This window comes from Coregonus clupeaformis, unplaced genomic scaffold (assembly GCF_020615455.1).
Source record: "Coregonus clupeaformis isolate EN_2021a unplaced genomic scaffold, ASM2061545v1 scaf0035, whole genome shotgun sequence".
Classification (NCBI taxonomy): Eukaryota; Metazoa; Chordata; class Actinopteri; order Salmoniformes; family Salmonidae; genus Coregonus; species Coregonus clupeaformis.
Window position 1 is genome coordinate 648,061 of NW_025533490.1, and position 25,657 is coordinate 673,717.

A 25,657-nucleotide genomic window follows, 5' to 3' on the forward strand; every position below is an offset into this window, starting at 1 on the left:
GGACAGCAGACTGGGATAGGGAGAGATTGAATATGCCCGTAAACACACCAGCCAGCTGGTCTGAGCATGCTCTGAGGACGCGGCTAGGGATGACGTCAGGGCCGGCAGCCTTGCGAGGGTTAACATGTTTAAATGTTTTACTCACGTCGGCCACGGAGAAGGAGGGCCCACAGTCCTTGGTAGCGGGCCGTGTCGGTGGCACTGTGTTATCCTCAAAGCGGGCAAAGAAGCTTGTCCGGAAGCAATACGTCGGTCTCCGCGACGTGGCTGGTTTTCCTTTGTAGTCCGTGATTGTCTGTAGACCCTGCCACATACGTCTCGTGTCTGAGCCGTTGAATTGCGACTCCACTTTGTCTCTATACTGACGTTTTGCTTGTTTTATTGCCTTGCGGAGTGAATAACTACACTGTTTGTATTCTGCCATATTCCTAGTCAACTTGCCATGGTTAAATGCGGTAGTTCGCACTTTCAGTTTCGTGCGAACGCTGCCATCTATCCACGGTTTCTGGTTAGGGTAGGTTTTAATAGTCACAGTGGGTACAACATCTCCTATACACTTCCTCATAAACTCATTTACCGTATCAGTGTATTCGTCGAAATTATTTTCGCAAGCTACCCGGAATATATCCCAGTCCGCGTAATCAAAACAATCCTGAAGCATTGATTCCGATTGGTTAGACCAGCGTTGAATAGTCCTTAGCACGGGTACTTCCTGTTTGAGTTTCTGCCTATAGGAAGGGAGAAGCAAAATGGAGTCGTGGTCAGATTTGCCGAAAGGAGGACGGGGGAAGGCCTTGTAAGCATCCCGGAAGTTCAAATAACAGTGGTCCAGTGTTTTAGCAGCGCTAGTACTACAGTCGATATGTTGATAGAACTTCAGCAGCCTAGTCCTCAAATTTGCTTTGGTAAAATCCCCAGCTACAATAAATGCAGCCTCAGGATATGCGGTTTCCAGTTTGCTTAAAGTCCAGTGAAGTTCTTTGAGGCCCCTCGTGGTATCGACTTGAGGGGGGATATAAACGGCCGTGGCTATAACGGAGGAAAATTCTCTTGGGAGATAATACGGTCGGCATTTCATTGTGAGGTATTCTAGGTCGGGTGAACAAAAGGACTTGAGTTCCTGTATGTTGCTACAATTACACCATGAGTCGTTAATCATGAAACGCACCTCCGCCCTTCTGCTTCCCGGAGAGATATTTATTCCTGTCTGCGCGATGAACTGAGAACCCCTCTGGCTGGACCGATTTCGACAGAGTATCCAGAGAGAGCCATGTTTCCATCAAACAAAGTATGTTACAGGCCCTGATGTCTCTCTGGAAAGAAATCCTTGCCCTGAGCTCATCAACTTTGTTATCCAAAGACTGAACATTAGCGAGTAATATACTCAGAAGTGGTGGGTGGTGTGCGCGCCTCCTAAGTCGAACAAGCAGGCCGCCTCGAGTGCCTCTCCTCCGCCGGTGACGTTTTGGTTCGGCCTCTGGAATCAGTTCAATTGCTCTGGGTAGAGCGAACAAAGGATTTGCTTCGGTGAAGTCGTATTCCTGGTCGTAATGCTGGTAGTTCTGGTGAGTTACTGCCGCTCTGATATCCAATAGTTCTTCCCAGCTGTATGTAATGCCACAAAACATTTCCTGAGCTAATAATGTAAAAAATAATACATAAAAAAACAAAATACCGCTAAGTTTCCTAAGAGCTAGTCGCGAGGCCACCATCAACGTCGGCGCCATCTTACAGCTATATCCATTGACTGCTTACAAGGTGTGTAGTAATTTAGTAATTTGGGTGAACTATCCCATTAATGATCCAAGAGTGTTGTTTTTACAAGCCCTTATCAAATCACTGTCATGGGTGAAAGAAAATACATTGTTGTCAAATTGTTATTAAAGGTAAGTGTGAGAGTAGGCATGTTTATGTCAATAAAACACATTTTCAATGCCCTGCAATGGGGCAAACAGAAACTAACCCAGAGTTTTGTTGGGCCAAACAAAACTAACCCAGACTTTATTGAGGGAAAACAAAAATTAACCCAGGGTTGTGTTGGGGCAAACAGAAACTAACCCAGAGTTGAGTGTGTTTGCTTCAGAGAAGAGAGGAGGGCCAGGAGGATGGACAGATGGTGAAGCTTTCCAGGCTGAATGGAGTGATGAAGGCTGAGGAAAAGGAGGTGTGGAGAGAGATGATCACTCATGCCCTGAGGGAGGCCCTGACTAAGCAAGGTAAGGAGCAGACCTGCAGTGCACACCATAATCACTACAGAAATACAGTCAAGGTACTGTAACACTGGAAGCATTAGAGAAATATAATGGAATTGTAGTTGCACTTTTATTTTCCCGTACTGAAATACCCAGGTATGCATGCACTTATAATTTATATGGTGGAATGTTACTTCTAGTAAGAGGCCATGTTTTATAAAACATTCTCTTTAGGACTTTATCAGTAATTACCTTCGCTGGTCCTATAGTTCCCTTAATAACTGCCACTTGGGTACAAAAGTGTATTTGTGCGGAGGAGAAATGATCCAGCTTTGATAATCTGCTATGAAAATCTGCTCTGAAACACTCACAGCACCAGATGCTTCAGAGCAGCATGTCCTTAACCTTAATGTCTACGGAGACACTGAGGAAAAAAATGATTCACTAGAAGGAAAATAAAGGTGTAGTAGGGTGGGGAGGAAGTGTGTGTGTGTGTTGTCTAACGGGGTGAGGAACGGGGCCAGGATGGAGTGTGTGTAGGGAGAATGTGTGTGTGTTGCTATGCAGAGAGGAGTGGGCTAGTGCCAGGAGTGTGTGTTGCCTAACACGGCTTAATGATGCAGCCCGGTCCAATTACCCTCTCTTCCTTCTCTTCCCTGCTGCTGCTCCTGCCGGTGGCGTCCCAGGAGACTTCACTCTCTTCTCCTCTCCCCAACACAGGTGCTGTCTCTTTCTCCCCCTACGGCTATAGCCTTGACTAGTGGTCCTCAACATAGTGGTGGGCATCAATATGGCAGGTGTAATAGATTTATAAATTTTCTTCCTGCATTTGTAAGAGAGCTCTAATGCCAAGAACATGCTTATCAATCCACTGGTTGGTTGCCTCTGCTCAGCAGAAAAATACTTTTGTGCCTTCAGAAGTCTTAGTTAGGAATACTTTTTCACCTGCATTTGGTTTGCAGTACAGTATTTGGGATGGCATTGAGCAATATCATTCCATGGTTATGTAGAATATGGTAGTAGGAAGGTATTGTAGACTGACATACCTGTTCCAGTAGTTTATCCCCTCTTGCACCTTACTAGCTTACTGCTTGTCAACATTCTGCCTGAGCATGAGTAATGAACATTAAGAACACTACTATTTTACCCATAGACATACATATATTCACATACAGTGGTGTCTGAAATTATTGACACCGTTGATAAATTATTGTATAAAAAAATGACTGTATAAAATAAATATTCCCCCCCCAAAAATGGGGAAATATATTATTTTATACTAATACAATTGCTCAGAGAAAGAGAGTTTGTTTAAAAAGTAATACTTTTTCCTCTCAAAAAGGTAGGGGTCAGAATTATGGACACCCCTGTTTTCAATACCGTTCAATACCTTGCGAGGATAACGGCACTGATCCTTTTTCTAAAAAGTTTTATGAGTTTGAGAGCACATTGGTAGGGATCTTAAACCATTCCTCCATTCCTCCACTGAACAAAAATATAAACGCAACATATAAAGCGTTGGTCCCATGTTTCATGAGCTGAAATAAAGATCCCAGAAATGTTCCATACACACATTAAGCTTATTTATCTATGTTGTGCACAAATTTGTTTACATTCCTGTTAGTGAGCATTTCTCCTTTGCCAAGATAATCCATCCACCTGACAGGTGTGGCATACAAAGAAGCTGATTAAACAGCATGAACTTTATACAGATGCACCATGTGCTGGGGACAATAAAAGGCCACTCTAAAATGTGCAGTTCAGTCACACAACACAATGCCACAGATGTCTCAAGTTTGGAGGGAGCGTGCAATAGGCATGCTGACTGCAGGAATGTCCACCAGAGCTGTTGCCAGAGAATTCAATGTTCATTTCTCTACCATAAGCCACATCCAACGTCATTTTAGAGAATTTGGCAGTACGTCAAACCGGCCTCACAACTGCAGACCATGTGTATGGCGTCGTGTGGGCGATCGGTTTGCTAATGTCAGTGTTGTGAACAGAGTGTCCCATGGTGGCAGTGGGGTTATGCTACGGACAATGAACACAATTGCATTTTATCAATGGCAATTTGAATGCACAGAGATACCTTGACGAGATCCTGAGGCCATCACCTCATGTTTCAGCATTATAATGCACGGCCCCATGTCGCAAGGATCTGTACACAATTCCTGGAAGCTGAAAATGTCCCAGTTCTTCCATGGCCTGCATACTCACCAGACATATCACCCATTGAGCATGTTTTGGATGCTCTGGATCGACGTGTACGTCAGCGTAATCCAGTTCCCGCTAATATCCAGCAACTTCGCACAGACATTGAAGAGGAGTGAGACAACATTCCACAGGCCACAATCAACAGCCTGATCAACTCTATGCAAAGGAGATACTGACTGGTTTTCTGATCCACACCCCTGACTTTTTTTTTAAGGTACATTATCAGTGACCAACAGATGCATATCTGTATTCCCAGTCATGTGAAATATATACAGTGCATTCAGAAAGTATTCAGACCCCTTCCCCTTTTCCACATTTTGTTATGTTACAAACTTATTCTAAAATTGATTAAATAAATGTTTTTCCTCATCAATCTACACACAATACCCCATAATGACAAAGCAAAAACAGGTTTTTAGACATTTTTGGCAAATTTAAAAAACAGATACCTTATTTCAATAAGTATTCAGAACCTTTGCTATGAAACTCGAAATTGAGCTCAGGTGCATCCTGTTTCCATTGATCATCCTTGAGATGTTTCTACAACTTGATTGGAGTCCACCTGTGGTAAATGCAATTGATTGGACATGATTTGGAAAGGCACACACCTGACTATATAAGGTCCCGCAGTTGACAGTGCATGTCAGAGCAAAAACCAACCCATGAGGTTGAAGAAATTGTCCGTAGAGCTCCGAGACAGGATTGTGTTAAGGCACAGATCTGGGGAAGGGTAACAAAAACTGTCCGCAGCATTGACGGTCCCTAAGAACACAGTGGCCTCCATTTCTTAAATGGAAGAAGTTTGGAACCACCAAGACTCTTCCTAGAGCTGGCTGCCCAGCCAAACTGAGCAATCGGGGGAGAAGGGCCTTGGTCAGGAAGGTGTCCAATAACCTGATAGTCACTCTGACAGAGCTCCAGAGTTCCTCTTTGGAGAGAAGGGAAACCAGCTCTGCAGCACTCCACCCCAATCAGGCCTTTATGGTAGAGTGGCCAGACGGAAGCCACTCCTCAGTAAAAGGCACATGACAGCCCGCTTGGAGTTTGCCAAAAGGCACCTAAAGGACTCTCAGACCATCAGAAACAAGATTCTCTGGTCTGATGAAACCAAGATTGAACTCTTTGGCCTGAATGTCAAGCGTCACGTCTGGAGGAAACCTGGCACCATCCCTACGGTGAAGCATGGTGGTGGCAGCATCATGCTGTGTGGATGTTTTTCAGTGGCAGTGACTGGGAGACTAGTCAGGATCAAGGAAAAGATGAATGGAGCAAAGTACAGAGAGATCCTTGATGAAAACCTGTTCCAGAGCGCTTAGGACCTCAGACTGGTGTGAAGGTTCACCTTCCAACAGGACAACGAACCTAAGCACACAGCCAAGACAACGCAGGTGTGGCTTCGGGACAAGTCTCTGAATGTCCTTAAGTGGCCCAGCTAGAGCCCGGACTTGAACCCAATCTAACACTATGAAATATCACATATGGAATCATGTAGTAACCAAAAATGTGTTAAACAAATCAAAATATATTTAATATTTGAGATTCTTCAAATAGCCACCCTTTGCCTTGATGACAGCTTTGCACACGCTTCGCATTCTCTCAACCAGCTTCACCTGGAATGCTTTTCCAACAGTCTTGAAGGAGTTCCTACATATGCTGAGCACTTGTTGGCTGCTTTTTCTTCACTCTGCGGTCCAACTCATCCCAAACCATCTCAATTGTGTTGAGGTCGGGGGATTGTGGAGGCCAGGTCATGTGATGCAGCACTCCATCACTCTCCTTCTTGGTAAAATAGCCCTTACACAGCCTGGTGGTGTGTTGGGTCATTGTCCTGTTGAAAAATAAATGATAGTCCCACTAAGCCCAAACCAGATGGGATGGCATATCACTGCAGAATGCTGTGGTAGCCATGCTGGTTAAGTGTGCCTTGAATTCTAAATAAATCAGTGTCACCAGCAAAGCACCCCCACACCATAACACCTCCTCCTCCATGCTTCATGGTGGGAAATACACATGCGGAGATCATCCGTTCACCCACACTGCGTCTCACAAAGCCATGGCGTTTGGAACCAAAAATCTCACATTTGGACTCCAGACCAAAGGACACATTTCCACCGGTCTAATGTCCATTGCTCGTGTTTCTTGGCCCAAGCAAGTCTATTCTTCTTATTGGTGTCCTTTAGTAGTGGTTTCTTTGCAGCAATTCGACCATGAAGGCCTGATTCACACAGTCTCCTCTGAACAGTTGATGTTGAGATGTGTCTGTTACTTGATCTCTGTGAAGCATTTATTTGGGCTGCAATTTCTGAAGCTGGTAACTCAAATGAACTTATCCTCTGCAGCAGAGGTACAGTGAGGGAAAAAAGTATTTGATCCCCTGCTGATTTTGTACGTTTGCCCACTGACAAAGAAATGATCAGTCTATAAATTCAATGGTAGGTTTATTTTAACAGTGAGAGACAGAATAACAACAAAAAATCCAGAAAAACGCATGTCAAAAATTAGGAGCACACTCATAAAGGGAGCGCTCTCAATCTCAGCTTGTTACCTGTATAAAAGATACCTGTCCACAGAAGCAATCAATCAATCAGATTCCAAACTCTCCACCATGGCCAAGACCAAAGAGCTCTCCAAGGATGTCAGGGACAAGATTGTAGACCTACACAAGGCTGGAATGGGCTACAAGACCATCGCCAAGCAGCTTGATGAGAAGGTGACAACAGTTGGTGCAATTATTCGCAAATGGAAGATACACAAAATAACTGGGTGAGAATCTCCTTCCCTCAGCCAGGGCATTGAAAATGGGTCGTGGATGGGTATTCCAGCATGACAATGACCCAAAACACATGGCCAAGGCAACAAAGGAGTATCTCAAGAAGAAGCACATTAAGGTCCTGGAGTGGCCTAGCCAGTCTCCAGACCTTAATCCCATAGAAAATCTGTGGAGGGAGCTGAAGGTTTGAGTTGCCAAACATCAGCCTCGAAACCTTAATGACTTGGAGAAGATCTGCAAAGAGGAGTGGAACAAAATCCCTCCTGAGATGTGTGCAAACCTGGTGGCCAACTACAAGAAACATCTGACCTCTTTGATTGCCAACAAGGGTTTTGCCACCAAGTACTAAGTCATGTTTTGCAGAGGGGTCAAATACTTATTTCCCTCATTAAAATGCAAATCAATTTATAACATTTTTGACATGCGTTTTCCTGGATTCTTTTGTTGTTATTCTGTCTCTCACTGTTCAAATAAACCTACCATTAAAATCATAGACTGATCATGTCTTTTGTCAGTGGGCAAACCTGTTAATTGAAATGCATTCCAGGTGACTACCTCATGAAGCTGGTTGAGAGAATGCCAAGAATGTGCAAAGCTGTCGTCAAGGCAAAGGGTGGCTATTTGAAGAATCTCAAATATAAAATATATTTTGATTTGTTTAACACTTTTTTGGTTACTACATTATTCCATATGTGTTATTTCATAGTTTTGATGTCTTCACTATTATTCTACAATGTAGAAAATTGTAAAAATAAAGAAAAACCCCTGGAATGAGTAGGTGTGTCCAAACTTTTGACTGGTACTGTATACTGTACATACATATTGTATAAATACTGTAAATACACTGTGTACAAAACACCTGCTCTTTCCATTACATAGACTGACCAGCTATGATCCCTTATTGTCACTTGTTAAATCCACTTCAATCAGTGTAGATGAAGGGGAGGAGACCGGTTATAAAAATATTTTGAAGCCTTGAGACAATTGAGACATGGATTGTGAATGTGTGCCATTCAGAGGGTGTATAGGCAAGAACTGCAACGCTTTTTCCCGTGTGTATCAAGAATCGTCCACCACCCAAAGTATATCCAGCCAACTTGAAACAACTGTGGGAAGCATTAGAGTCAACATGGGCCAGCATCCCTGTGGAACGCTTTCGACACCTTGTAGTCCATGCCCCAACGAATTGAGGTTGTTCTGAGGGCAAAAAGGGGTGCAACTCAATATTAGGAATGTGTTCCTAAAGTTTTGTACACTCAGTGTGTATATTTCTGCCTGGATGTGGATGTTAGCTAAAGAGTCTTACATCTTTTGGAAAGGAGACTTATCTGCCTCTAATTAAGAACATCATGTAGTGAAGGCTTAATGTGTCCCAGCACATCGAGAGAAACTAATTGAAGTTTTGTTTCAACAGAGTCAACATTTTTATTTGAGCTCTATTCTCTACAGATTTCGTCAATATTTAATCAGTATTAGCCTAAAACTTGAGCCGTAATGAGTGAAAAGTTTGGTATTTGACGATGTAAAATGTATTTTTCATTCCAGTTGGGGAATGAACAGGTATGTAGAGGAGCTCTTGGACTAGACTGGAAGGGGACAGAGATTGAGAAACTTAGCTCAGTTCAGATCCTGTCCTGTGTATTGAGTGTATTGATAGTGTAGCGCTCTAGCGCTGGCCTACAGGGTTTCCTAGAGAACCCAGTATTATTGATAAGGGAGGAAGATCTCAGAGTCTCTTTGGGTTCTGTGGAAAGTGAAAACATATTTTATTTTGTTGAAATGGTCAATGTAGTTTACCTCCACCTTCACGTCTTGGTTTACGGGTAGACTGGTGACTGTCTGGTTACTTTCATTTAGCCGTAGGAGATTAATATGGTGTGAAAGGGGGATGACTGCAGTTGGAGTGGGTGGCTATAAGCCCTACAGCAGCACAGGTTTGGAGGGCATCTCTCTTTGTGGCTGGCCTGGTGTTCACATGAGCCTCTCCACATAGATGGGTACAGTTAATCAGATCCACTGAGAGGGAGAGGAGCAAAGCCTACCTCCCGTCTAGCTCCCCTTCGCTCGTTCTCTCTCTGTGCAGACAGACATAAAAGGCAGTTGAGGCGTTTGAAGTGAAGGCTTTTACCTAATGAACACAAGAAGGGAAGGGCCCTCAGATTAGACTCAACACTACTCCCACTAGGCCTTGTTCTCTTCTCTGTGCTGCATCCAGCACCAGCCAGTCTTCAGCAGAATTGTAATATAATCCTAGTCGGAACAACAGCCCCAGCTCCCGACACCTCCGACTTTGCCCTACATGGGTCGACAAACAAGTAATAAACAGTAGTTAGCATATCCTCAGGGGGATTGTGGGTAAGAAAATGATTTAGTGTGTGTGTGTCTGACTGTGTGTGCGTGGTACAATTGATTTCCTGTGGGTGTAAAAAAGCGTCCTGGATCGATTGCCAGCCCCCCAGTGTTGGGGTAAATGGTAAATGCGTCTTAATCCCCCCATCGTGCATCACATCGTTGGGCCTTTACTAGCAGTGCAATAGACTAAGGTACATTTTATTTACTTTATGTTACAGCATAGCTCAATTACACCAGGCTTTAACCTATCCAATAACAGGAGGACACCAGTCCTGAGAACAGTGAGATCAATAATAATTCACTTTTGAAGAACATAAATTCTGACACAAGATGGCTGACTTGTATTTCCCAGGTGGGCAAGGCTATAGTTAGCTGCACAGTAAGCAAAGCACACTGGGTATCCTACTAGGATGAAAGATGACCGGTCAATGCAGCCATTATGAGCACTCAACATTTCAACACCTGAAATGTCATGTTTTTTTCTCTCTCTCATGGCGTCTATATCATGCTGTTTTACCTCACAAACAGGACTGAAATATAACTTCTTATAAATGTTGTGTCTTTTGAAATGCAGAGATGGGAAGGCCCCCCTTGAATCCTATGGAGAACCCTTGATATAAAAGCAGTGGCATGTATCTGGATGATTAAAAGAGACAAATAAAAGTATTCTGTTTGATGGGGGTTGTCAGAGCTTGAAACGCTGTAAATGAGTAGTCCAATCCACAGCTAGTATGGACAACCCTTCATCATCATGTACACTTATATTACACGCAGCCTCAACACCTTTTGAAGTTATGTTGCTAATTTGAATGTGTGGGCTTTGCTATTGGGAAATCACAGAACTCATACTTTAAAAAAAAATGCTATTGGCAAATGGTCTAGTGATGTCTCACGTGTTATGCAACCGTTATTACTATGTTGTTACCATGTAACATTATACAAGTTGCAATCTATCTACTCATTTTGGTTGTTGTTGGGATAATTAGTTTTCATAGTTTTTCTACAGAACTCAGTCAAATGTAATCTCACACAGTCAGTATACATCTCCCTCCCCCCACACACACACACAAATCCACATACATTCATTCTCACAGAGGGATCCACGAAGAAAAACACTAAGGCAAAAAAACCTATCCAAAACAAACTGACATTCACAAACAGAAACAACACAAAAACAAAATGCCCACTATACAGCATATTCTCTAAGGGTGTTTTCATACTTGGTCCCTTTCAGCCAATTTTTGTGAGCTCAGTGCGGTTCCCTTAATTTTCTTGTGGATTGTAAACACTCCAAAGGAACTCGGACCCCTCAAAAAAGTATCCGAAGTGAACCGAACTGATCATCTCGAAAGGTGGTCTGAGTTTGGTTCGCATGAATTCCGCAGTCCGGTTCCCATTTTTAGGGCAATGTGAACACAAAGCACAGCAGGTTCGCTTGTCATTATTCCCACACCACACACTAGACTACTGAATCACCGTTTCCCCTGCCATAACCCCTTCACATTGGAGAGAGGAGTTGATGATATGCAGGTTCGCAGAAAAAACGTGTGCTGGATATTGATTAGCAATTGTCAAGGATGCACAGAAATTCCAAAATCTGTGGAGTTTTGTACTGACACGATGTTCAGATTATTTGTTTGCAATATGTTGATCAATAGGCTAAGAGAGCTTCATAAGCTGTTTATTCGATTGTGGGGTTTAAATAGTGTGAGAAGACAACAACATATTTGGTAAGAATCACAACATAGGTACAATATATATTCAAGCTCTTAAAGGGGCAGTAGCCTGTTCAATTTTCAATTAGGCCTACATCATTATTTACTCTGCAGTTTTTCTACTGGTATTTAATCTGTTACCAATCATATTTGCACGTTAATATTATCATCTGGATACAATTATTATGTCTAGGTATATCTAGCTGTCTGATAGCACGTTCTGATGGAATGGCTTATCCTGTACTTTTACCCAGATTGCATTGAGTGAATGTTGGAAAAATATCTTGGTTCCTTTCTAAACATAGCAATGTGAATGCAAAGAGGACTCGGACCTCATAAGGTGAAGTGAACTGGCAAAAGAGTTGAGTCCTCATTCAAAGGCAAGGGCAGTGTGAATACAAAGAGAACAGAGTTATTTTGCTTTTTTTTTTACCCCAGAGTTCATTTTAAAGAGGACTGAGATCAGTTATTTTAAAGAGGACTATATGTGAAAACACCGTAAGATTCCAAATTCTGTCAAATATGTCTTGTTAATGTTTAATTTTATAATATATAGAGTCTAGTGGGATGTAGCTAGATAGTTCAGTCCTCCAGTTAGTTATTGCGGGTGGATATTTTTTTGTAGCAATTAGACCTAGATTACAAAATGTTCTCTGATATTGATCACCAATATTTACATTTCCCAACAGACATAATCGTGGAGATGGATGGATATAAATTCCTAGACACACTGAAATGATAGGACATACATTATCCCAAAACTGAAAGCGCGAACCACCGCATCTAACCATGGCAAGATGACTGGGAATATGGTTGAATACAAACAGTGTAGTTATTCCCTCCGCAAGGCAATCAAACAGGCAAAATGTCAGTACAGAGACAAAGTGGAGTTGCAATTCAACGGCTCAGACACGAGACATATGTGGCAGGGTCTACAGACAATCACGGATTCCAAAAGGAAAACCAGCCACGTTGCAGACACCGACGTCTTGCTCCCGGACAAGCTAAATACCTTCTTCGCCCGCTTTGAGGATAGCACAGTGCCACCGAAGTGGCCCGTTCCCAAGGACTGTGGGCTCTCGTTCTCCGTGGCCGACGTGAGTAAGACATTTAAGAGTGTTAACCCTCGCAAGACGGCATCCATAGCCTCCAACTCAATCATCAAGTTTGCAGACGACACAACAGTAGTAGGCCTGATTACCCACAATGACAAGACAGCCTACAGGGAGGAGGTGAGGGCCATGGCGGAGTGGTGCCAGGAAAATAACCTCTCCCTCAACGTCAACAAAACGAAGGAGCTGATCGTGGACTTCAGGAAACAGCAGAGGGAGCACGCCCCTATCCACATCGACGGGACTGCAGTGGAGAAGGTGAAAAGCTTCAAGTTCCTCGCCGTACACAACACTGACAATCTGAAATTATCCACCAACACAGACAGTGTGGTGAAGAAGGTGCAACAGAGCCTCTTCAACCTCAGGAGGCTGAAGAAATTCGGCTTGGCCAATAAGACCCTCAAAAACTTTTACAGATGCACAATTGAGAGCATCCTGTCGGGCTATATCACCGCCTGGTACGGCAACTGCACCACCCGCATCTGCAGGGCTCTCCAGAGGGTGGTGCGGTCTGCCCAACGCATCACCAGGGGCACACTGCCTGCCCTACAGGACACCTACAGCACCCAATGTCACAGGAAGGCCAACAAGATCATCAAGGACACCACCCGAGCCACTGCCTGTTCACCCCGCTATCATCCAGAAGGCGAGGTCAGTACAGGTGTATCAATGCTGGGACCGAGAGACTGAAAAACAGCTTCTATCTCAAGGCCATCAGACTGTTAACTAGCCATCACTAGCCGGCTACCACCCGGTTACTCAACCCTGCACCTTAGAGGCTGCTACCCTATATACATAGACATGGAATCATTGGTCACTTTAATAATGGAACACTAGTCTCTTTAATAATGTTTACATACTGCTTTACTCATCTCATATGTATTTACTGTATTCTATTCTACTGTATTTTAGTCAATGCTACTCTGACATTGCTCGTCCTAATATTTATATATTTCTTAATTCCATTCTTTTACTTTTAGATTTGTGTGAATTGTTAGATATTACTGCACTTTTGGAGCTAGGAACACTAGCATTTCGCTACACCCGCAATAACATCTGCTAAAAATGTGTATGTGACCAATACAATTTGATTTGATTTTAAATGGTGTCAGTTTGTCACAGGACCACAGCATATGTAATAAGGTTCCTTTGTACTTTTTTCATCTCCTACAGAGATCTACTCATTCATAATAAATGCTACTCGTGTAGACAGGTTATGATGGGGAGAAATACATGACTATTTTATATATTTTCTCTTCTGCAGGATACAAACTCATAGGAAGTCATTCAGGAGTCAAGCTTTGTAATTGGACCAAGGTAACATGGATAAGATTATTTATTCCTTATATGAGTAATCTTACATTCATAAACATTGAATAACTAAATGTATTTTTCTTTCCCCAGTCCATGCTAAGAGGAAGAGAAGGTTGTTACAAGCACTACTTTTATGGTATCGAGTCCCACAGGTGTATGGAGATCACCCCTAGCCTCGCCTGTGCCAACAAGTGTCTTCTGCTGGAGGTGGGTGCTACTGATCTATGATTGTTGATGTGATTGATTTAGAGATTTTAGAATAATTCATGCACCAGTTTATTCAATTATATTACATTATTCTCATACGCCCAGTGCAGTTGCATCCTCATCTTAACCCAATAACCAGAGCTGCATTTCACAATATGGCTAAGCATGCCTAGACCCTTTTAGTTCATTGTTGCAAGTTCTCAGAAGAGCATATGGCCCCTGGCGTTACCCTCCTATCATTTTAAAATCAGCCATATTACAATATATTACGATATTGTCATAGGCAGTACAGGCAGTACCCAGTACAGAACTCAGTACAGAACCCCAGATATTTGTATCCCTCCTGAAACCAGTCAGTGCTCACCCCGTCATTGACTGATGGCCATGCTATCGCTTAGCTAACCAAAAGTTAACGAGGCAGCTAATGATTAACGTGTGGGTGATTAATGATCGTGCTAATTAAAGGGAGAGCGGTTAGAAGCTGAATCAAGTGAACTGACATTGGTTGGGATATTTCTCCTCAAGTTACCTTCGAAATAGCCTGGTCCCTGATCTGTTTTTGCTGTCTTCCTAACTCCTTATAACTCCTATTGTAAGACTGCACGAACAGATCTGGAAGCAGGCTAACCTTTGAAAAGATGAAGATAATAAAACTCCTTTGAAAATGTCTCTGCCAGTCCAGGCCTCTGGTGAATGGGGTGCTGTTAGTAGTGATAGTCCCGTCTGAGTTGAGGTCCCTATCTGGGACAATGGGTAACAGCAGAACATTGTCAGACACAAAGGAATTGTCTTAGCTGTCCTTCAGCAGCAGGGGGCACCAGAACTGATGGGTAAAAAATAATGTTCTCTAGTCTAGTGAACTGTGAGGTGGAATACAGAGCCCCTGATGTGTGTGGAATTCCTCACTTTATATTTTTCCATATTTACTGTCACCTGTTGCCTTTGTGCCTACTGTACTTTCATTTAACTCTAAAAAGAAATGGTGTAAACTTCTGTTAGCTTGTGCCCTTTTAGGTGATCTGAGAGGGACTGAAAGGGTCATGGCAGGCTGACGTAAGAGGTCACCAGACCAGTCTGGTTACTTAGCCAGGTTTAGGGCAGAGTGTGTGTGTGTGTGTGACCAGACAGAGCAGTCCTTTCTGATCTTGTCTCTCTGTCCCGACAGACACCACACTAACCCGGTGGGCACAGAGTGGTGCTGGAAGATGGACCTGCCTGAGAAGATACTACTGGAGGCTGTGGATAACCACCAGAACATGATCCGACAGTTCAGAGGTGAGTAACACCAACACACTAAAAAACAAGATCCGACAGTAGAAAGTTAACCGTAACAACACATTGGCTTTGTTTACACTGATGACAGAACAATTTGAACTCAAATGAAGTGAAACATTTTACTTGTAACCAATTCTGGAATAGGTTGGCCTAACAGCTCATCACAATACCTAATCTAGATTCAAGAGACTATACTTCACCGTCAAGTTGAGAGTCGCTCAAGAGTAACGACACATGCTACAATGAGGCAGAGCTTGTATGAGAGCTCAAACTGTGTCACAGACCTGGTCAGGCTAACAGACAGACAGACGCTGGGCCTGGGGATATTTGTCTGACACTTCGGTCCCCACAGTGCAGTGACATCATAGTGGCTGTGTCCCAAATGGCACCCTATTTCCTACATAGTGCCCTGGTCAAAGGTAGTGGATAAAGGAACAGGGTACCATTTGAGACGTAGTCAGTGGCTCTCAGTGCAGTGAGGCTCTGGGCTGATTCAGTCATCAGCACCCTGTCTGTCCAGCCGCTGTCACACCTCTCCTCACCGGGACCAGAGTGTGACGCACTTGTCACTGGACTTCTCACTGGGCATGTCTCTGACCTGTCTATGGTTTGTAAAGCAACAGCTCAGTCGGCCATGACAGTTCCAGCAGTCAGTAAAGAGAAAAACACATGGCATCTATCTTCATTTGTAATCAATGGGTGATGGGCACACTCAGCTTGACTGCAACATCCTCTCATTATATTATTCAGCGGTTTATTAGATGGCCTTTGACTATAGTAGTTGATGATTTATTCTAGGATAACCCAAACACATCACACATGACCCATCACAAAACACTAAACACTATAAATGCCTCCCTATTGGGATCAACGGAGCTCTCTCTCCCTGCTCTGTCGACTGCACTGATTGTCAATTTAGCCAGGAAGGACTCGTGTCACTTTTTCTCTCTTCACCAAGTGCCAATTCCATCCAGTCATTCCAATTTGTTTCCCATACTCAACCCTTTGATGGACATCTGGACTGGTGTAGTTAGCGACATGTCTACTGGGACTGAAATTAACCCAACCGAGTTGCCTTGCTGATTAGTGAGCTTGTGGTGGGAGCAGGGGGTTGCTGTTGGCAGGGGAGGTGTGTGTGTGTGCGACTCACTTCTCTCTAATGATCCTGATTTGCTCAATACTGCTTGTCATATTCTTCAGTGGTGTTGTCTGTTTTCATTTGTTTGAGTTTACCTGAGTCATGTCGGCACAGAATAAAGCCATTTGGAGTCAGTTTGTGTTTTTGATGTTTCTTAAATTAAACGTTCGGGGTTAATGATTTACATTTACATTACAGTCATTTAGCAGACGCTCTTATCCAGAGCGACTTACAGTTAGTGCATACATTATTTTTTTATTTTTTCATACCCCCTGTGGGAATCGAACCCACAACCCTGGCGTTGCAAACGCCATGCTCTATCAACTGAGCTACATCCCTGCCGGCCATTCCCTCCCCTACCCTGGACGACGCTGGGCCAATTGCGCGCCGCCCCATGGGTCTCCCGGTCGCGGCCGGCTACAACAGAGCCTGGATTCGAACCAGGATCTCTAGTGGCACAGCTAGCACTGCGATGCAGTGCCTTAGACCACTGCGCCACTCGGGAGACTACATTAGGTTAAGTCAATCTTAGGGGCTCACTGAGGACTTCTGATGGAAATGTCATCAGGGTAGTCTGGTCCGATCTAATCACTAAACCAATTTGGCCAGAGTCAGGGCCTCTCTACAGATTTTCCTTGGGATAATGGTCTTGGAGTTTAAACATTCAGGACATTGGTAATGATGTGGATGTGTTCCTGCCAGACACTAATACCCAGATTCATAACCATCTCCATCCCTCCTCCCACGTTCTCGTTAGAATAGATACTTCTAATGGAGCACCATGTCAGCATTGATGCAGTACTGTATGAACAATCCACTTTAGAGTGAACGAGTGCCCCTCCAGAGGACAGCCAGCCACACATGTGGGAGTGTAATGTGATTCCACATCACATAATATCAATAAAATAGACACAAAATGAGGCCTGAGGGACCTGTGTGTGTCAGCCTGGGCTGGGGATAGGACTGAATTAAAGTGTGATTTCTCCAATGGCCCTGTATGAGGGCCAGGGGAATGTACAATTATGTTTTTCAGCTTGATGTCTCAGTGTAAAGCTGTTCTGTGATGTGATTTACCATTCAAATGTATCAGACACCAGCCGTTTGCCTGGCTTCATCAATGGAAATTATTTTATGGATTTGTTGTCGCTTGCTGCCATTCTTCAAGTTAATGTTTTCTCATACTGCATTGATCCACAGTATACAACTTTTGTGTAATGCAATGATCATCAGTGCATGAAATCAATATTTTCAACTTTTTAAAACTTCACTGTTTACTTTTGGAATCAATTTTGGTTCGTTTTATTGGCTTGTGTGAGAGTGCTTGTCATGTGCATTCGTGCACCCTTGTGTGTGCATGCAAGTAGAAATACACTGAGCGGGGCATGTTGATTCTAGGCAAGTTGAGCAGCGTCTAGGCTCTGCCAGGAGATCCATAGTGATCAGTGGGAAGAGGAGATGCACTGTCCCTGGTGGGAGAGCCAATCATGTACCCCAAAATAATGTCTTCCCTGCGCATCCTCCAAACACACCGCGTCTCCAGCTTCTTGGTCACCAACGCACAGTTCCCCCAGGAGATCAGGTGGGGGTGCCACTGAAGGCGTTGGAGGTGAAGAGAAGTGGTGTTGCCCCAACCATAAGGGAGTGGAGAAGAGACTGCTTCTCCAGCTTTGTCTTTCTTTGTGTCTCCCTTTGTCCCAATGCCATTTGGCCTGGCAAAACGTCATCCTGTTCCGTCTTTTCTTACTGTAACCTTTCCTTTCTCTAGGGTGTTTTCAGGCGCCGCTCTTTCACTCTGACCCCCACCTCTTTTCTCTTGTGAAGTCTTCATAAACACAGAACCACAAAGTCTAGGGTGGATGGTAAAGAGACCCATAACATAACTCATGCGAATTAGTATAGTGAAAAGGAACAGTGAGAACAAAATACACTGACAACCAATCCTACCGTCAAACACAACGTTTATTTTAAACACATGGTAAACGGTTTGGGGAAAAGGGGCTGTGCTGGACCCAAGGAATGAAATAATGAATTAACAAAAAAAACTAAACTGATCCTGCCTGCCTCAAGAGCCGCTAGCTTGCTACTAACTACACAAAAATACAGTGGGTGGTCCGCTCAAGTCTAACTAGTGTTTTTAGACAAAGTTTTCCTACAGGTAGTGTATGTTACGGAGTCTAGTTGATAGGTAATCGACTAGTTGGACTGTTCCCCAGACTCCACGCGTAGGGATTTGTACAAGGCTTAACAAGGCTATTGAACTGAACATTGGTGTCTGTCTTTATTCCTTAATCCAACTTATCATACAGAAACATGGTATCAGAAGTGGCTCGGAAAACACACGTTTGTTATTTTTGTAGCTAAGTACAGTATAGGCGCAGTTACGTTCCATATGCGAACACAAGCCGTTTCCTACTCACAACACTGATCAACTCGTGTTAGCTGGCTAGCTAGCATCACTACCTACCTCCATGACTGAAGACAAAGAAATCTCCTATTCCATTGCTATGGCAGCGAACATTCCGCCACCAAATCACATGGTTCTCACAGGGGACTGGAATACTAATTGGGACAACTTCAGGGATGAATTCGAGGACTATGCGCTGGCGACCGGTCTACATGAGAAACCCAACGAGGTACAAGCGGCAACTCTGAGGAGTTTAATGGGCAGCGAATGCAGGCATATCTACCGGCACAATCTCACCCTCACGGCACGACAACAGTGTGATGCAAAGGCTATATTGGATGCATTGGGGAATTACTTCAAACCCGCCAGAAACGTAATTTACGAGCGGTTCGTTTTCGGAAGCTGCAAACAGGAAGAGGGTGAGTCAGTACACAACTTTGTAACCCGTTTGAGAGAGAAATCCGCCACTTGTGAATACGGGGGATTGAAGGATGAACTGATTCGTGACAAAATAGTACTGGGAATTGCAAATGAGAATACGCGCCGGCGTTTACTGAGAGAGAGAGGCTTAACATTAGTAACTGCCATCGAAATGTGCCGCACTGCTGAAGTCACTGACATGAGAATGAGAGCAATGGAAACGGAAACCCCACGCTCCGACGTTGATACTGTTCACGCTGTTGCTAGGCAGACATTCAGACAAAACCAATCGAGGCAGAGTAATTCACCACGAACGGTGAACACAGAGAGCCCCGTAGCATGTAAATACTGTGGGAATACACACACACGTGGCAAAGAGCACTGCCCGGCCTATGGAAAACCATGCAGAGCTTGTGGAACTAATAATCACTTTGCAAAAGTGTGTCTCAAAAGCAAAAGAAGGGTGAGTGAGGGCAAGATTCACTGTGTTGATGATGTTACTCAATGTTCAGAGCTGAACAGTGAAAGTGACATTTACATGCATGAATCCATTGGGGCTGTACACTCAAGAGGGAAGAAATGGTTTGTGACACTACGATTACACAACAAGCAACAACAATGTCAACTGGATTCGGGTGCTACATGCAACGTAATGAGCTACAAAGACAAAATCAATCTGGCACCTGACACACATCTATTTCCCAGCGATACTAGACTAAAGCTGTACTCAGGAGAACTAATGAGCTCTATGGGCACCTTTTGAGACCGAATGTGTTATTCGGGGACGCAAACACAAGCTGGAGTTCGAGATTGTGAAAACCAGTCAAAATCCTCTCCTCTCAGGCTCTACATGCGAACGCCTGGGACTGATGCAGTTCACTGTACCAAATGACCTGCACATTGTGGATCATGTCCAGCATGGACCCCTGTCCAAAGAACAACTACTCAGCAGATATGACGATGTATTCAACATGCCCGTTGAATCAGTGCCTGGGGAGGTACACTTTGAAGTGGATGAGAGCATTACTCCAGTCCAGTGTGCTCCTCGCAATGTGCCCATTGCAATGAAAGTGGCTGTGAAGGCCCAGCTGGACAAGTACGAGGCCGATGGCCACATGACATCTGTGACTGAACCAACTGACTGGATCAGCAATATGGTCATAGTGAAAAAACCAGAGAAGCTGAGGGTCTGCATCGACCCAAAGCATCTGAACCAAGCACTGAAACGATCCCACTACATCATGCCGACACTAGAGGATGTCCTCTATAAGCTTCCCAAGGCCAGGATTTTCACCTTGGTGGATGCCCGAGATGCATTCCTTCAATGCAAGCTGGACGAAGAAAGCAGCTTCATGACTACCTTCTGGACCCCCTGGGGTCGGAAACGCTGGCTCAAGCTCCCGTTTGGTGTCTCAGTGGCGCCTGAGGTATACCAACGCAAGCAGCACGAGTTACTGGCTGGGCTCAAGGGCATTGAACCCATCGCCGATGATATCCTGATCGTAGGCTGTGGTGAAACAGACGAAGAAGCAGAACGCGACCACGATGTGAAGCTCCTGGCACTGATGGAGCGCTGCCGATCAGTTAAGCTTCGTCTTGGCCTGAAGAAGCTGCAGTTCAAGGTGAAAGCCGTCCACTTCCATGGCCACATTCTCTCGGCAAAAGGCCTGAAGCCGGACCCAGACAAGGTCCAAGCGATCCTCGACATGCCAAACCCGTCTGATGCAAAAGGAGTACAGCGTCTCATCGGCTTTGCAAACTATCTTGCAAAGTTCATGCCACACCTATCAGCAGTCTGTGAGCCTCTGCGCCGGTTGCTGGACAAAGACACACCATGGCACTGGCTACCCAAGCACGAGGCCGCAGTGCAGGAGATGAAATCTCTGGCTTCATCCATGCCAGTGTTGCGCTACTACGACGTCACGAAGCCTGTCACAATCCAGAGCGACTCTAGCCAAAGGGGACTTGGATGCTGCCTTATGCAGGAAGGCCAGCCCGTTGCGTTGCCTCGAGAGCGCTCACCCCCACCGAACAAAACTATGCACAAATTGAGAAAGAGTGCCTCAGCATCGTCTTCTCCTGCCAGCGATTCCATCACTACTTATATGGTCGAGAGCTGGTCACCGCTGAAACTGACCACAAACCACTCATTGCCATATTCAGTAAACCTCTCCTCAACGCGCCCAAGAGGCTTCAAAGTATGCTCCTGACTCTGCAAAACTACAGCCTGAAGGTCATTTACAAGCCAGGACCTGAGATGTACATCAGCGACACACTGAGCAGGGCAACAGCACAATGTACAGGTAGAGGCACTGCCTATCAGCGGCAGGCCATCTGCTCGCTACAGCAGGAACAACAAGATGTTCAACAGATCAATCAGGCAGACTACTTAAACGTGACAGATCACCGCCTAGCCCAGATCAGGCAACATACTGACAAGGACGAACACCTACAGTCACTGAAGTCCATGGCTCTAGCAGGTTGGCCATATCTGAAAGAGGAGACACCTTTCACAGTGAGAGAATACTGGACCTTTCGAGATGAGATCAGTGTGCAAAATGGCGTCTTGTTCAGAGGTCAGAAGGTCATTATTCCCAAATCACTACGTCCAGAGATGCTTACCCGCATACACTCCAGTCACGTCGGAGGTGACGCATGCTACCGTCAGGCTCGTGAAACATTATACTGGCCAAACATGCAAGCAGAAATTAAAGACTTTGTCAGCAACTGTACCACATGCAACGAGTACGCTCATGAACAGCAAAAGGAAACCATGATGTCACACGAACTGCCCACAAGGGCCTGGCAAATCATCAGCATGGACTTATTCAGCCACAGACAAAAGGACTATCTTCTCCTCGTTGATCATTACTCTGACTTTTGGGAAATTGAACTGCTCCCTGACTTGTCCGCAGAGACGGTCATAAAGCGCTGCAAGGCGCAGTTTGCAAGGCAAGGTCAGCCTGACAAGGTAATCACGGACAATGGCCCACAATTCACTGCACAGTTCAAGCGTTTCGCCTCAGAATGGGAGTTTGACCACGTGACCTCCTCTCCAAGACACCCAAAAGCAAATGGCAAGGCAGAATCAGCTGTCAAGATTGCAAAAAACCTGTTAAGCAGGGCCTTGCGCGACAGCAACGACCCATGGAAAGCGATCTTACAGTGGAGGAACACACCCACCGAAAACATGGACAGCAGCCCAGCACAACGCCTTCTGTCCAGACGTCTGAAGACTACTATCCCCGTAGCTAACAAGCTACTTGAGCCCTGCGTCATGGTTGGCGTCACGGACAAACTGCGTCACAGAAAGCAGCTCGCTAAGTGCTTCTACGACCGGACTGCTCGAGACCTACCAGAGCTGGAGGTGGGTGAAACTATAAGGATGAAACCGCTGCCGGGAGACCACACAGGACTTTGGAGGCTGGGCACATGCCTACAGAGAGTTGCACCACGTTCTTACCTGGTGGATGTTGGTGGCTCCCTCTATCGTCGCAATCGGGTGGATCTGCGCGTAGCAGAGCAGACAAACCAGAACATGCCATACACTCACTTAGATGAGCTGGATCACAGTCCAGGCCTAAGGGTAAGGGGTGCAGAATTGAGACATGAGCCAACTGAAGGTGAAGCTTCTACCCCACCAAACTCTCCAGCTCGTGGCCCTAATCCTACCCCTGTCAGAGCCAATACTTACTCACGGGTGGGTCGGCTGTGCAAGCCACCGGACAGGCTTACTCTGTAAGCAAGAGACTTAACTTGTTGTCTGTTAATTTAAAAAAAAATATTTCAAAAAATTTAACAAAAAAAAATTTAAAAAAAAAAAAAAAAAATTAAAAAGGAAGATGACAGCTGAAGTAAAAAGAAAATGTCATGCTTTTCAATTGTTATGACTTGACTGTTAAGAACGCAATGTTATGCCGTTATGTTTGCACTTTCTATTGAAAAGGATGATGTTACGGAGTCTAGTTGATAGGTAATCGACTAGTTGGACTGTTCCCCAGACTCCACGCGTAGGGATTTGTACAAGGCTTAACAAGGCTATTGAACTGAACATTGGTGTCTGTCTTTATTCCTTAATCCAACTTATCATACAGAAACAGTGTATGCCCAAGGGCGACTTCCTAAAAATCCCCTTTTCCCAGGCAAACAAACATAAGTACAATAGGGACTAAACAGCAAACAAGTGACTAGACAATAGCAACAAGACACCACAGTAATACATACTCACATGGAACAGGACAAAGTGAGATGTATGGGCTATGACTATGTGGTGTATGAAGGAACAAAGGTAGTCTGTCTATCAAAAAGGTCTGTGTAGCCTAATGTATGAGAAAGCAAGAAAAAACCCACAACTGACTGGGTTTTTAAACCAGGGGATGTGGGATGTGATTGGGTAATGAAAACCAGAAACAGGTGGTGCAATCAGGGGGAGTGTCCACTGATTGGTCCGCCTCAGCAATCAGCAGATTAACTGACGACTGACAGGTAGAACACACCAACGACCACCAATCAGGAACACAAGGGACACCTGTGAATAGGGCAGAAGGAGAGGAAAAACACATACACATACTCAAATATACTAATTGATAAAAAAACATTATTTTTAGAAAACATGTTTAAAAAAGGTATAGTCTTCGTTAATGATATCATAGGTAGGACTGGTGGGGTTATGTCGCACATGCAGCTAACAAAAACAAATGGAAATGTCTGCTCTACCCAAAATTACAACCAAATAATTGCAGCATTACCGCAAAAATGGAAGAGGAAAGTGGAAGGGGGGAAAAGTAAGGAACTTGTCTGTCGGCCCTGCATTAAAGAACATAATTGGTTAAAGACAATTGTGATAAATAAAAAAGTATACCAGTTTCATTTAAGGACCAAAGGATTGACAGCTGCGAAGAGACAGAATCATTAGATCATTTGTTTTGGTACTGTCCATTTGTAGCTTGTTTTTGGACACAGGTCCAGGAATGGCTGAAGGATTGCAATATTTACCTGGAGCTAACCCTGCAGATAGCACTACTGGGTGATCTGAAAAGTCATAGTCAATCGATCAATAATATAATAATACTTTTAGCAAAACAAATTATTTTCAATTTACAATCTGTAGAAACAATGTGTCCATAATAAGTACACTGCTCAAAAAAATTAAGGGAACACTAAAATAACACATCCTAGATCTGAATGAATGAAATAATCTTATTAAATACTTTTTTCTTTACATAGTTGAATGTGCTGACAACAAAATCACACAAAAATGATCAATGGAAATCAAATGTATCAACCCATGGAGGTCTGGATTTGGAGTCACCCTCAAAATTAAAGTGGAAAACCACACTACAGGCTGATCCAACTTTTTGATGTAATGTCCTTAAAACAAGTCAAAATGAGGCTCAGTAGTGTGTGCGGCCTCCACGTGCCTGTATTACCTCCCTACAATGCCTGGGCATGCTCCTGATGAGGTGGCGGATGGTCTCCTGAGGGATCTCCTCCCAGACCTGGACTAAAGCATCCGCCAACTCCTGGACAGTCTGGTGCAACTCCTGGACAGTCTGGTGGATGGAGCGAGACATGATGTCCCAGATGTGCTCAATTGGATTCAGGTCTGGTGAACGGGCGGGCCAGTCCATAGCATCAATGCCTTCCTCTTGCAGGAACTGCTGACACACTCCAGCCACATGAGGTATAGCATTGTCTTGCATTAGGAGCAACCCAGGGCCAACTGCACCAGCATATGGTCTCACAAGGGGTCTGAGGATCTCATCTCGGTACCTAATGGCAGTCAGGCTACCTCTAGCGAGCACATGGAGGGCTGTGCGGCCACCCAAAGAAATGCCACCCCACACCATGACTGACCCACCGCCAAACCGGTCATGCTGGAGGATGTTGCAGGCAGCAGAACGTTCTCCACGGCGTCTCCAGACTCTGTCACGTCTGTCACATGTGCTCAGTGTGAACCTGCTTTCATCTGTGAAGAGCACGGGGCGCCAGTGGCAAATTTGCCGGGCCCTCATACCACCCTCATGGAGTCTGTTTCTGACCGTTTGAGCAGACACATGCACATTTGTGGCCTGCTGGAGGTCATTTTGCAGGGCTCTGGCAGTCCTCCTCCTGCTCCTCCTTGCACAAAGGCGGAGGTAGCAGTCCTGCTGCTGGGTTGTTGCCCTCCTACGGCCTCCTCCATGTCTCCTGATGTACTGGCCTGTCTCCTGGTAGCGCCTCCATGCTCTGGACACTATGCTGACAGACACAGCAAACCTTCTTGCCACAGCTCGCATTGATGTGCCATCCTGGATGAGCTGCACTACCTGAGCCACTTGTGTGGGTTGTAGACTCCGTCTCATGCTACCACTAGAGTGAAAGCACGGCCAGCATTCAAAAGTGACCAAAACATCAGCCAGGAAGCATAGGAACTGAGAAGTGGTCTGTGGTCACCACCTGCAAAACCAGTCCTTTATTGGGGGTGTCTTGCTAATTGCCTATAATTTCCACCTGTTGTCTATTCCATTTGCACAACAGCATGTGAAATGTATTGTCAATCAGT

The 25,657-nt window shown here is 44.7% G+C and overlaps 1 pseudogene; it reads left to right on the top strand.

The window, feature by feature from the left end:
• Positions 1-25,657, top strand: part of LOC121567141 — a 171,522-nt pseudogene that overhangs the window by 39,312 nt on the left and 106,553 nt on the right.